The sequence below is a fragment of the Sinocyclocheilus anshuiensis genome, unplaced genomic scaffold (genome assembly GCF_001515605.1).
Source record: "Sinocyclocheilus anshuiensis isolate Anshui unplaced genomic scaffold, SAMN03320099.WGS_v1.1 scaffold49, whole genome shotgun sequence".
Taxonomy (NCBI): Eukaryota; Metazoa; Chordata; class Actinopteri; order Cypriniformes; family Cyprinidae; genus Sinocyclocheilus; species Sinocyclocheilus anshuiensis.
In genome coordinates this window covers 450,882-462,629 of record NW_015539863.1, presented here as the reverse complement: position 1 = coordinate 462,629, position 11,748 = coordinate 450,882, and the positions used below count along the sequence as shown (strand labels likewise).

Genomic DNA, 11,748 nt, shown 5'->3' with positions numbered 1-11,748 from the left:
GCAACTCTTTCTGTGTACAAAATGTATAAATGTAATGCACTTTGTGTCATATAATGAATTCAATCCAAAAAAGTACTGTGGTAATATGTTTTCAAATGACAAGTATGGTAACAAGTTACTCATTGCATTTACAGCTGCATATCGTAGCATGGATTTTAATTTTTTGGGTGAACTATCCCTTTAAGATGTGCAAGAATTTTGGGGATGTGGCTGCCATCAACACATGCATTTACTTAGTTATCTCAAAAGGGGCATTCCATAGAGTTCTAGTGGTTTAATAAATAGCTAATTTTAAATATTATAAATACTATAATCTAGCCCCACACCGTAACCCATCAAAAAGGTAATAACTGTACTTCAACATGTTACTTTCCATAAAAGTAATGATGTAGCATCATTACTTTTAGAACGAGTAATAAATATTTGAATGTGTTGCTTTTAAACATATAGCTCCCCAGTTTTAAACCACATCTATTTAACCTGCTATACCTTACAGTATATGTATGAAGCAGCAATAAACAATAAATATGTCACTCTTAGCTCCGAGTGCAATGCAGTCTATCATTCCCCCCTTCATTTCCACGAGCACATACTCAACCTTCTCAGTCAATACATACAAGGGTCAGAATCCTGTCAATCACTTGAGTACAACTGAGAATTAATCAAACATAAAGTGATATATCACGCTCATTAATCACCCTGCCTCTCTTGCCCGCGTCTCCCTCAAAGAAAATGACTTCCCTTATCTCCGTCTGAAGTGTTGCCACAATGAGATTTGCTTGTATAATCCTCGAGACGGAGCGCGAAGGAGCCCTAATGAGGCAGGGTGGCAGGCACCAATGCTCTGAAGGCGGTGTGAAGAGCTCTCAAGGAAGAATAAGAGAGCGGAATGTGATAGGAGTGAGCACTGAAGCAAGGCTGCTAGGTTCAGTTCAGTGTGCTGGAAGTGTCATTTGACTGAGACAGTATTGAAGGAGGACTCAAGAGGAGGGTTATTATGGATACAATGAGAGGAGGTGGATCAGCTCGGCTTGGCGCAGAAAGTCATTGGGGGCAAAAACAACTATTTTGCTTCTTTGTATAGATGCACAGTATTCTATGTATAGTACAAAAAAAAAACTTTAAATCCTTAAATCTATTGACTTCAAATGAGTTAATACTGATAATTATTCTAATATTTTCTTAACAATTTGTCACAGTTATGTTCTTGTGGTGGGACAGTAAGGCAGATAAATCAATCGAGAAAGACCTTTCTCGTCCTTGACCTAAACTTTGCAATAATAGCCCACTACACCACCTAGGGACTTCCACGCCAGGATATAACCCACTCAACTATACAGGTCCGGTCCACACAGAAATGATTGAGATGTTTCTGCCAGTTAAAACCAATGTTTTATTACAGCAAAAATAATTTTCGGTTTAGAAACACACTGAAGTCACAATTCACAAGGGGACATGTTCGATACAGATACCTTTCAAATACCCATAAACAAAAAGAGGGATGCCAATTACAATATATTATGCTAGCTGGAGGCAGAACAAACAAAAACAACGAAAAAGAGAACCACAACAAATTACATAGGAAACAAACAAAACAACCACAAACAAAAAGCTGAAAGCACCACCTGGGTCGCTGAGAGCACTTACAGGGAGAAAATCCTAAACCCCCCAATAGATAAGCCCTCACACTCTAGTGCTCTCCACTGCAACCACACGAATGAAAATCAAATGTGTTCCACACTGCACCCCAACGAATCAATGGTGTGTCTCTCTAGGTCCCCAAAGGGAGAACTCTCAGCACTGACAAAGAAATACAAAAACAAATACACCATTAGACAATGAGAAAAGTAAAATTAAGAAAACTACAGAGATATGCAGAACATTATGGTAAGTGACTAATCATCCCCATAAATCACTGACAAGATCACATCAGTCGTCTCAATCACTATTACCCAAAAAGTTAAGAAAAGAAAACTAAATAACCTTTTAATATTCTCAAAACCATCAAACAAATAACTGACACAAAGAAAAAAGAAAGAAAATCTAATAAAGACACCGAGGGCAATAAACAACGGAAACCGTAGAGACAAAACAGCAGCGCAGTCTGGATCCGTACGTCCGGCCAAATATTGCCCCACTCCATGGCTCCACGCTGGACATAAGACGAGAGGCACTTCCCCTCAACTGGGTCAGTGAAACATAAACATTTAAAATATAAAACCACCCCCCATAAAAAGATCATACTCACTGGGTCAATTTGACTGATATGAAAGAGCTCCCGCTATGACGTATCTCACTACACCCGAACTGCAGGATACAGACTTGGGTTACACACCAGTACTACACCGCTCACCTATGGAATTCCATTCATCCACATACCTGGGTTTAAACAGAGAAAGGACTGGAATAGAAAACCCAAACCACACGACTCCACCAGGCAAGGGCGACACAACAGAAAACGTGTGGGAAATCAAGTGCTCACTACGCCACTGGCACGCTCTACTTTTATTGTGATACAATCATGTTAATCATTCACCAGCCGGTGATAGACGCAGCTAAACCTGTAGTGAGTTCCTCCTATTCTCCAGCAGAGGGGGTTGTGATAGCAATATTCATTCCATCACAATCCATCCCACCTATTTGCATCGCCATCCCGACGATGAACCAGTAGGCCACGAAATTCAGTTCCATGGTCTAAAAAGCAAGGAAGCAGTAGGCACAATCATCTGGGAATTTATAGCCCCTCTCTCCCTCCCCTGCACCGCCCTAGGTAAATTATAAAGATTGGAATGTCGTCCCGCGGTGGCCCGGATGGTCCTTCTCAGTCCACGATCCCCTTCCGAAGGGGGATAAGACGCTGGAGTCACAGCTTGCTCTGGCCTGCTGGCACCACCATCAACATAATTTGATTGACTTGGGAACAGAACTGGGACAAGGGTAGATTTCTCAGGGACAGAGGGCCTAGGTGTCGTTCCAGCTTGAACAACGAAAGGCCCAGACACCAAGACCCAATCATCCTCCCTCTCTTCCTCCCCACTGCTCTGAAGTGTCCCAGCCTCCTCTTGACTCTTGGCACTTCGTCCTCTCTCCGGACTCGGAGTAGCAATATAATGCTTCAGCAAAGTGCGATGTACATGCTTAATCTTACTCCGGTTGTCTACTGGGGCAATTGTGTACACTGATCCTCTTTCGGTAGGAGCTTTTAACACCCGATACCGAATAGAACTCCAGTAGTCTTGAATCTTGTTACGTCCTCGCACGGACTGCTCCCGCAGCAACACTATTTGCCCCTCCTTCAGGGGGACCTCCCGAACTCGGCCATCATGACTTTTCCTCCGAGCATCAGCTGCCGCTTTCATTCTGTGTATTGCACTTTCAAATGCCATCTGAAGTCGTACTTGATGCTCCACGACCCAGTCATGCACACCGCCGACCACTGGGTCTTCCACCCTACCCAGCAAAAAGTCGACCGGCAGCTTCGGATCTTGACCAAACATGAGATAATAAGGGGACTCCCCCGTGGACTGATAGGGGGTCGTATTGTAACAAAACAACAACTGGGGGAGGCAAGTGGTCCACTCCCTCTTCCTCGTTGCAGGCAGTGTTCGCAGAAGGTTGTGCAGAGTACGGTTAAGCCGTTCACACTGCCCACTGCCAGCAGGATGATATGGAGTAGTTCGTGACTTGACCACGCCATATAGGCCACACAATTGCTGAACCAGAGAGCTCTCGAAATTCCGTCCCTGATCTGAGTGCAGCTGACTTGGTACTCCAAATTTATAGAACCACTCTGTAACCAGAACTTGAGCCACTGTAGAGGCACGTTGATCCCGGGTAGGGATGGCCTGGGTGAATTTCGAGAACACATCAGTCATGATAAGAACATTTTCCAAACCATTCTGAGCTGGCTCGAGGAGGGTAAAGTCCATAGCCAATATCTCATTTGGCCGTGATGCAAGGAGATGATTCATAAAGGTACGGACCACTGGCTGAGAATTCTTAGACACCTGGCATCTGTCACACTCTTGGCACCAGCGCTCCACCTCGGATGACATGCCGGGCCAGTAACACCATCTGCGGGCCAGCTCTAGTGTTCGCTCCCTGCCCTGGTGCCCATGCCCCTGATGCAGCTGAGTGAGCACTTCTCTCTTCAATGACATGGGGAGAACCAACTGCAGAACCTCCTCGCCCCCATCAGGACGTAGAATGCGACGATAGAGCCCCCCCTCCTGCTCCACAAGACGGTCCCACTGTCGCAGTAATGATAACACTGATCTTGCAAGCGTCTGCCTCTCATCAGGGGTCGGCTGGCATTGGTTCTTCCAGAAAGCTAACACCTCCTTGATCACAGGATCCTCCGCCTGCAGGGCACACAACCTATCAGGGGCATAACAGGGCAAGACAGAAATAGCTGCTTGCATTACCTGCGAGGCTGGTTCCAAAGAAACTTGGGGCAAGGACAATGGCTCTTGGCAGTTCTCCTCCCTCCCCTCTTCCGTAGGCCCCACATACTGTCGCGAAAGGCCATCTGCATTTTGGTTAACCTGGCCAGACCTGTACTTGATAACATAGTCAAACGCAGCCAGTTGTGCGACCCACCGCTGCTCGGTAGCACCCAATTTCGCGGTGGCAAGATGGCTTAAAGGGTTGTTATCAGTATACACAAGGCACTTCTGGCCCAACAAGTATTCTCAAAATTTTTCAGTCATTGCCCATTTCAGGGCCAGGAACTCCAACTTCATCGAGCTGTAATTTGTCATATTACGCTCGGCAGGCCGCAAGCTTCGACTGGCATAGGCAACAGGTCTTACCTTGCCCTCTTGCTCCTGCGAGAGAACAGCCCCCAGCCCCTGATGGCTAGCATCCACTTCTAAAATGAAGGGTAGAGAAAAATTAGCATAGGCCAAAACTGGTGCAGTACTAAGCTTCTTTTTGAGACCTTCAAAGCGGTTCTCGCACTCCTCAGTCCATACAGTGGGAAGGCTCTTTCCAGACCCCTTCCTCTTCTTTGAGCCCACCAGTTCAGCCACCAGCCGATGCAGCGGGGCTGCCAATGCCGCAAAACCCTCCACAAATCGTCGATAGTAACTTGCGAAGCCAAGAAAAGACCTTAGCTCAGAGACATGTGCCGGCCTTCTCCATTCTGCCACAGCCTGGATTTTCTCCGGATCAGTTGAAACGCCCGCCTTTGATATCACATGCCCCAAGTAACGTACCTCCTGTTTGAGGAATTAACACTTTTCCAACTTGGCTTTGAGGCCTTCTTGTTTCAGCCGTGCCAGCACAATCTCCAGCCGCTCTAAATGTTCTGCAACAGAGGGAGAAAACACGATGACATCGTTGGCGTCTCAATCACTATTACCCAAAAAGTTTAAGAAAAGAAAACTAAATAACCTTTTAATATTCTCAAAACCATCAAACAAATAACTGACACAAAGAAAAAAGAAAGAAAATCTAATAAAGACACAGAGGGCAATAAACAACGGAAACCGTAGAGACAAAACAGCAGCGCAGTCTGGATCCGTACGTCCGGCCAAATATTGCCCCACTCCACGGCTCCACGCTGGACATAAGCCGAGAGGCACTTCCCCTCAACTGGGTCAATTTGACTGATATGAAAGAGCTCCCGCTATGACGTATCTCGCTACACCCAAACTGGGTTTAAACAGAGAAAGGACTGGAATAGAAAAACCCAAGCCACACGACTCCACCAGGCAAGGGCGACACAACAGAAAACGTGTGGGAAATCAAGTGCTCACTACGCCACTGGCACGCTCTACTTTTATTGTGATACAATCATGTTAATCATTCACCAGCCGGTGATAGACGCAGCTAAACCTGTAGTGAGTTCCTCCTATTCTCCAGCAGAGGGGGTTGTGATAGCAATATTCATTCCATCACATTCTGTATAGTTCTGTTTCTTTGTACCTGTGCATGTGTTCCCTTTGCTTATTAGTTTCTGATTAGTACACACCTATTTTAGTTCCTATTAATTATCTAGTCTGTGTGTTTAAGCCATAAGTATATTCTGTTCATTGTTCGGTCTTGTTTATGGTAATGTGTTGCTTTTTTCCCCATGTTTATTTAAAGTCCTTGTAACGTTAATTTTCTTTGTACTCTTTATTTGGATTGTACTACACAGAAATGTGACAATATTTCTGTGTAGTACAATATAATAGTACAATACAATACTAATATTGAAAAGTACAATATATAAAAAAAAAAAATAAAAATAACAAATAAAAAAAAAATATATATATATGTGTGTGTGTGTGTGTGTGTGTGTGAAGTCTGCAGCGGGAGAGAGGGACGGGAGACGAGCGGTGAGTAAGTAGGTCAAGTGCAAAATGATGAACACCTGTGTCTGATTGCAGTAATTAGCCTGAATTAAAAAGTAGTAAGTGTATTAATATCATGGTAATAACATGATGGTTTGAAATGTTTTTTGTTGAAAAAGCTATGACTGTTTTATAAGTTTATGTTCCACAGGGTCTAGCTAACCCGAAATGTGAAAACAGTCTGGTTTTTAAGTCTGCTTTTTTTTAAATTTGAAGAACACATTTTTGTTGGTTTTATTTTAATGAGCTAATGAGTTGAATCAGGTGTGTTTGATTAGGGAGACACACAACATGTGCAGTGCTGGGGAGCGCCCAGGGCCAGGGTTGAGAAACACTGCCTTAAATTGTAGTTAATATGCTGCTTACTGTGTTTTGTGATATATTCATGGCAGTCTATATGCCAATGGTTATTTAAATGGATTATTCACCCCCAAACCCCCTCACCCTCAAGTTGTTCCAAACCTGAATTAATTTCTTACTTTTGCTGAACACAAAAGAAAATATTTTTGAAGAATGTTGGTAACCAAACATTATTCATTTATTTGTTCCACCTCCCCCCATACTATGGAAATCAATGAGCAATTAACATTCTTTTACCAGCATTCCAACGTTCTTCAAAATATATTATTTTATGTTAAACAGAAAAAATACATAAATAGATAAATAAATAAAAGAAATAAAAATATAAAAAAAAATATAAATAAAAAAATGTATTCAGGTTTGAAAAAAAAAAAACATGAGGGCTAATATTATGAAGAAATTTTAATTTTTGGGTGAACTATTCCTTTAAGTTCATAGTTTGAGTTGGAACATACTTTACGGCAAAGACAGCAGTTGGTTACAAATGGTTACAAAAGTTGAATAATGACCACATATGAGCACAGATTAATGCCAATTAAACTTAATTTTCATTTATTCTCGTGATCTCTCTCGTTGTCTCTCTCTGTGGGCCCACATCTGCTCGGCTTCAGAGCTTTACTAGGATTAATTGCTGTGACGACAGCATGCATATGGTGCATTATTATTAGATGCTAATATGACAATGACCACTGGCAGATAACAGGCTACATCTAAATACTAGAAGTGTGAAACACAAATGAGCTCCAGTTCAGAAAACGTAGATATGGCATTGAAACATCGAGTTTAAAAAAAATGGCAATGCAGTGAGACAAATGTGTGTTTTATTGTTTTGGAGCACAGCCACATATGAAAGCTAATTGTGGGAAGTGTTTATAACTGTCTACAGTGCAGTGGACTGGTGGGTGCAGCTAGATCACAACTACAGAAGAAAGAAATAGACACACACACACACACACACACACACACACACACACACACCGTCATTTCAGCTGGTCCCTGAATGAGGTCGCTGATCATTGTGAAGCTAAAATATATCTGAAAATCCACTTCTTTTAGGCATTAATTAAAATAAACACTGCAAAAAAGTTTTCCTAATTAGTGTTTTTGTTGTTTTATAGTAAAGATAACATCTTTAATATACATGAATTTACTTGAGAAGCAAAAACTTGTGAGATATAAATACTTGTTTTCAAAGAATATATTGTGAATAACGTTTAATTAATTTTTTCTTACCCCACTGGCAAATAGTTTTTGTTTGTTTTTTTCCCGCTTCTTTTAAAGCATTAACCTCACTAAAGTTTGTTAGATTTATGCTTCAAACAAGAACAAAATAGTATTTGTGAAAGTAGCAAGGCAAAATATATATATATATAAAAAAAAAATAATAATTCTGTTCAGACAAGTCTTAATATCTTATGGTGTTTTCTTTCCAAGGTAAAGAGATCTTGTTTTACTAGTGACTGAATAGAATGACATTGTCTCTGACATCTCAGCTTAATCTTTTACTCTTGTTACTTCTACAGCTGTCTCTCTTTCTTTGTCAGTTCAGATGTCTGTCTGTCAGCAGTTTGTTTCTACACCTGCTCCTCAGTGCTGTCCTGGGCAGAATGGCAGACTGTGTGCTCTAAAAAGTCTATAATTAGTCTCGAGTAGGACTCCATTTCAACACCGCCTTCAGTCCCCTTCCGTTGGCTCTCTCTCTCTTCATTTACAAAGATTCAAGGTTTAAGAAAGCTTTAACACAGGATGATTACATTGCAATATTAAACAGACATGTTGACAATCGATTAAAAATGTAATCAAAGTGATTACATGATGCACTGAATAATTAAGACAATTAATCACAAATCGTTTTAATACAAACTCTCAAATAAAGGCAAATATATACTGTTATTGTGGCATTTTTCATACATTTTTTATCATAAATTTTTAATTAATGTTTAATAGACATCTCCAGTTAACTTATATTAATTATGCACATTATTGTATATGATAACCTAAAAATAATGTTATCTGTGCAGAGGCAATGTTGTTGACAGCCCTTAAAAACATCTTGGGTGAAAACAAAGCTAATGAACAGAGTGTGTTGGTGAACACATTCAAAATTAATTGGGAAAAAGAGAGAGAAAGAAAAATTGTAACAAATATTTAAATTTTCCTGCAGAATGATACATAAAAAAATAATAATCTAGCGACTGAGAGAATATTAATGAATCATGTCTATATATTTAACATTACTCTCTGCCCCGTCTTCAGCTTGGCCCCTCTCTGTATTCCCAGCTAGTGCTTGTTTTCTTTGATCAAACAAATTTAGTCTGTTTTAGCAAAAAGTGTGATGATGATCTTAAAGAGTTAACTGCTGTGAGTCTCTAGTGAAAGATTGTGATTTGTAAAAGGTTCTCCTCTGACGTTCAAGAACAAACTCACTTTCATCCTCTTTCCATCCTCTGCTCCTAAAGAGATATTATACTTGCCAAGGCAAGTTTTCATATATTTATTTAATTATTCCGCTTCATAAAAGACAAGCATGCGGAAAACCAAAGGGAAACTTGAAACTTCAAAGCAAAATCTGTTTTATTTTTTTATAAATTTTTTGTCATACTCGTTCCTAATCACACTCTAAAAAAAAGTACAAGGCAGGCGGCTCATCATTCTTCGGTTCAGTCTGTCCGTTTGTTGTTTGTTCATTAAAATCAGGATTGGCAGACTGTGTGTGTACACATCCTGGAGCTGAGGTTAACTTGTTTTTGTTTTTTTTAATGACTAGTGGGTTTTTGAGGAAATAAAAACACTTTGTCCTTTCTGCTTTGATATTAGTTATTGCTTTAAAAGAACTTTGGCTTCTTTGACAAATTTTACCATTATTTTATTTGAACTTATCTTTCCATAATTACTTCAGTGATATTCATTGTGTTTACTTCACTTGTTTGATCAAGTGAGTCCATGCAATCAAACAAGCAATTGCACTTATTTGTTGTTTTGGAGGCCCATCTCAGCACGGCACAAATCATACATGTAACGCCTTAAACTACACTGACAGACATTATCATTGTTCATTTTCTAAAGCCGACTTTCATAGTGACACAAACCAGTAGCCAAACCAAGCACACAATGTGTCCATTTTTTTCTTATCAGCTACCATATACAAAAAGCCCTGAAAATGCATTTTAGATTAAAAGCGATCTCATGACAAGTGTGTGGAATACCTATCTGTTCCCCCACAATCCTCTGTTTGCCCCCTGCTCAACAAGGCAATTAAGCACACGATCCATGCCCTGTAGCTACGAGGCCTTTTGCATTGCGGTGCACCAGAATGCCCAAGGCGCATTATTATCCTGTAATTCTGTACCACCTGCCTAGTCTTAACGATTAACTAATTGGCTTTGTGCGTGTTCGGAAACTATAAAGAAATAAGGCACTTTATGGCTTGAGTATCAAGGTTGGTAACTGCTCAGCAGAGAGGAAAAATCTAGCAACTACATCATTAGGTTGGCTTAATATAGCATCTAGCTTTTGTATCTGAAGTATCTAGCTTGTTATCTATTATTATGGATCTATCAAACTTCAAATAAATAAATACATTTATATTTACATGAAATAAAAAATAAAATAAAATAAAATTATTAAAGCATATAAGAATTCTTCTAATGAATGATGAATGATGAACTATTCAATTTTAAGTGACACAACTGTGGTATTATTGAATAATAATCTTTTTTGAACAAATAATCATTTGAACTGCAGCAATCTAATATTTCACCTGGATGACTGGAGATGGTGGGCAATTTATAATTAAAAACGTATTAGGCAATTCAACAGTCAGAATTAGTGGATCAGGGCTGCGTTTCTCGATAACGATTGGTCTTAGAGCTTAAGAGCGTTTTCTGCGAGTCATTTTACGATCGTTCGTTATTGTTTCACGTGCGTTTCCCCAAAATGCACTTAACGCAATCGCACGTAGCCATGCTTTAAGGTCTACTTAGGAGTCACTATCCATTTGTCAAGTGCTGAAATGTCACCTTATGGAATGGCTCGTAATTGTAGTACACGCTCGTTTATTGAAATTTTAACCTAATGCTGCGTTCCAGACAACTCGGATATAATAACAGTTATATTATATTATATTATATTATACGTATAATATTATACTTTGCATAATAATATACAATATACTTTATAAAAAAATATATATTATAGTATATAGTATCTATATAGAGATGATATTTCCGGGTCCAATACATTGCTGGTTTTCGTGCAAGTCAGCCAATCATTGACAGATTTTCCCCCACAGTCTTTGAAGCATATTTCCTACATTATTTATTTTATTCATTTTTTTTTGTTCAGTCATTTAATTTAGATGTGTATTTCAATTTTTTTCTGCCCCTTTAATTATTTCACTTATAAATTCATAAAAAAAGAGTAATAAAGTGTACAATAAAGTACAATCAAATCCTTATATTATAATCACATTGCACTTGAATAAAGTTAAAGGTGTAATCTGCCGATTGTCCTGCAGATGACCGCATAAATCTGTCTTCTTACGATGCACTTAGGGCTTTACGATTAGAGCATTCGTAGATCTACGATGATTTCCAAGTGCTACTTAAGTTACGATGCTTTTGGGAAACAGACCGTAATATTAAGATCAGTCGTACGATGATTTTTACGAACTTCTTAGGCTTACGAAGCTTTTGGGAAACGCAGCCCTGGCAAGTATTATTATTTATTTATTTATTTTCTAAACTGGTTTACCAGGATATTTTTGTTGTTGTTGTTGTTGTTGATGGTTATGCAAGAGGTCCCTACACCTCTGTTTAAGCTCCAGCTGTGCAGCATATTTACTAGGTTCCTGAGGGACAATAGCTCACACATTCAGTTCCTGACTGTCCTCTGTGTCTATTAAAACTCTGTCCATAAAGCTAACATGTCCTTTAAGGCTTTTAACTCAAAATGTTGCTTTTGTATATGATTGTGAAATGCAATGTTTTTGCTGAAAGTAGCCATAAAATGAATATAATTCAAATACAATGAATTTGATTACATAATAAAA

At 39.6% G+C, this 11,748-nt stretch overlaps 1 long non-coding RNA gene across 1 annotated transcript; it reads right to left on the bottom strand.

Annotated features, from left to right (window-relative positions):
- Nucleotides 1-1,375: 1,375 nt before the first annotated feature.
- On the bottom strand, nucleotides 1,376-2,182 carry LOC107684961 (uncharacterized). Its single transcript, XR_001633910.1, has 2 exons — nucleotides 2,057-2,182; nucleotides 1,376-1,800 (listed from the first exon to the last, which is right to left on the bottom strand). It is a non-coding gene; the product is annotated as an uncharacterized LOC107684961 (long non-coding RNA).
- Nucleotides 2,183-11,748: the final 9,566 nt, after the last annotated feature.